General features: G+C 39.5%; 1 protein-coding gene across 2 annotated transcripts in view; it reads left to right on the forward strand.

The window, feature by feature from the left end:
- Nucleotides 1-1,059: 1,059 nt before the first annotated feature.
- The window catches only part of LOC106882414 (monocarboxylate transporter 2), an 88,029-nt gene continuing 86,849 nt past the window's right edge, over nucleotides 1,060-2,239 (forward strand). For both annotated transcript variants that reach the window (XM_052976014.1, XM_052976016.1), the window contains exon 1: nucleotides 1,060-1,959. The gene's annotated coding sequence lies outside the window, so the exon portion shown is untranslated. The remainder of the gene's footprint in view (nucleotides 1,960-2,239) is intronic.

Raw genomic sequence — 2,239 nt, forward strand, 5'->3', positions numbered from 1 at the left:
TACATGTATCTGTATATGAATATAGATGTAGGTGATCTTCTGATAACTGGACTGTCAAAAGAGATTACAATTTCAGTAAACCATCAGTGATGCAATACAACATTATCCGATGTCTTTCAGTTTTTAAAGGGTATGGTTTGGTTTGAAGGAGATTTTGGATGCCTGTCTAATTCATTGGTTTCAAATTTTGGCACAAGGCCAGCAATTTTGGGGCAGGTTAAGCTGATTACACTGACCCCATTGTTGACATTGGTGTAATTTGAACTCAGAACATAAAGATGAATGAATTGATGCTAAGCATTTTGCCCAGCATGCTAATGATTCTGACAGCTTGCTGCCTTAGCTTATCCTAATTAAATGATTTCAAATTTTGGCACAAGGCCGGGAGTTTTGGGAGATGGTGGGTAAGTTGATTACATCAAACCCATTGTTCAACTGGTAGTTATGTTATTTTGAGCGAAAACACCTAAAGCTCCACGAGGCTCCGGCAGGGGATGGTGGTGAACCCTGCTCTACTCTTTCACCCACTCTTACTTCCTGTTTCTGTTGTGCCTGTAATTCAAAGGGCCAGCCTTGTCACGCTGAATATCCCCGAGAACTATGTTAATCCCCGAGAACTATGTTAAGGATACATGTGTCTGTGGAGTGCTCAGCCACTTGCACGTTAATTTCACGAGCAGGCTGTTCCGTTGATCAGATCAACTGGAACCTTTGACATCGTAAGCGACGGAGTGCCAACAACAACAACAACAATAGTCCTGATCAAGCAGACCTGTGATAAAAGGTGTTCAAGCTATGATCATATGTACCAAATTAGCTTGGCTTCCAGTTGGATCTGAATCTATGATTTGTGCAGCTGCCCATTTTCTAAAACAAAAGAAAAGAAGGAGGAGGAGATACCAGTTTAAACTGAGTATAAATTATTTGGTGTGAGTCATTACTTAGATTTATGTATTATCACAGACTAACTTCAGATAAAGCAATCTTTTGTCATGACTGCCAATATTAATGAAGCTACAATATCTTGTGACAAAATACTCCTTTTGGAAAAGGTTCTTGACTAAAATGTCAGCACTCCACCTTCTCTCCTCATGGAACCATGAACTTATTATATTTTAATGAATTTTTGTTATCAGTTTGGCTGTAGTTAGTTATATCAATGAACCAGTGCTAATGTGAGTCTCATAGTGTAATTGTTGTTGTTGCAGTTGGTGATGGTGGTGGTAGTGTTGTAGTTGCTGTTTTAATCAGAAAAGGTGCAGTATGTACTAAGAAATGACTTCTGCTCTAGTATATCAAAATAAGCGGCAACAACTGGTAACATTTTTAGTTTGATTCGTCACAAAGAATAGACCAACATCCTGTGAGAAGCAGCAACTCAGGCATTGGCAGAGAGACATCACGACTCATAAACACCCACAGACACAACAGCACATATACACACATACAAATATAGATAAAACAACTCATACACACACACACACACGCTCAGGACACAAACACCACTGAGAAATACAGAAACACACACGTACAGACAGAGAGACACAACAACACCCATAGACACAAAGAACACACAAAAACGCAAAGAGACGCAACACATACACACATGTGCATACGTACCCACATACGCATACACACACACAGCTAAGTTTGATAATTAACGAAGAAGACTCTTCATCATTAATATCACAAACCTTCCAAAGAAGCAATTGAAATATTTCTACCTTTAACCCAATGCAACACTCTGCCTTACACTAATGTCGATGACGTTGATGATGATGATGAGGAAGATGATCATTAAGAAGACAATAATGATGATGATGATGAAGTACTGGGTTTAATGCAATTTGCATTGGCGACTGAACAGTTCAGCAGAGAGATACTGAGGTACACTTCCAAGAACACAACACACCAGACATAATTGCAAGGCAGTGAAGGAATTACTGTAATACATTTAAGGTAGGCATTATATATAATTGTTAGTTTACTCTTTCTCTCTCTCTCTCTCGCTTCATATATACTCTTTTACTTGTTTCAGTCATCTAACTGTGGCCATGCTGGAGCACCGCCTTTAGTTGAGCAAATCGACCCCAGGACTTATTCTTTGTAAGCCTAGTACTTATTCTATCGTTCTCTTTTGCCGAACCGTAAAGTTACGGGGTCGTAAACACACCAGCATCAGTTGTCAAGCGATGTTGGGGGGACAAACACAGACACACAAACACACACACACACACAT

Source organism: Octopus bimaculoides, chromosome 23 (genome assembly GCF_001194135.2).
Source record: "Octopus bimaculoides isolate UCB-OBI-ISO-001 chromosome 23, ASM119413v2, whole genome shotgun sequence".
Taxonomy (NCBI): domain Eukaryota; kingdom Metazoa; phylum Mollusca; class Cephalopoda; order Octopoda; family Octopodidae; genus Octopus; species Octopus bimaculoides.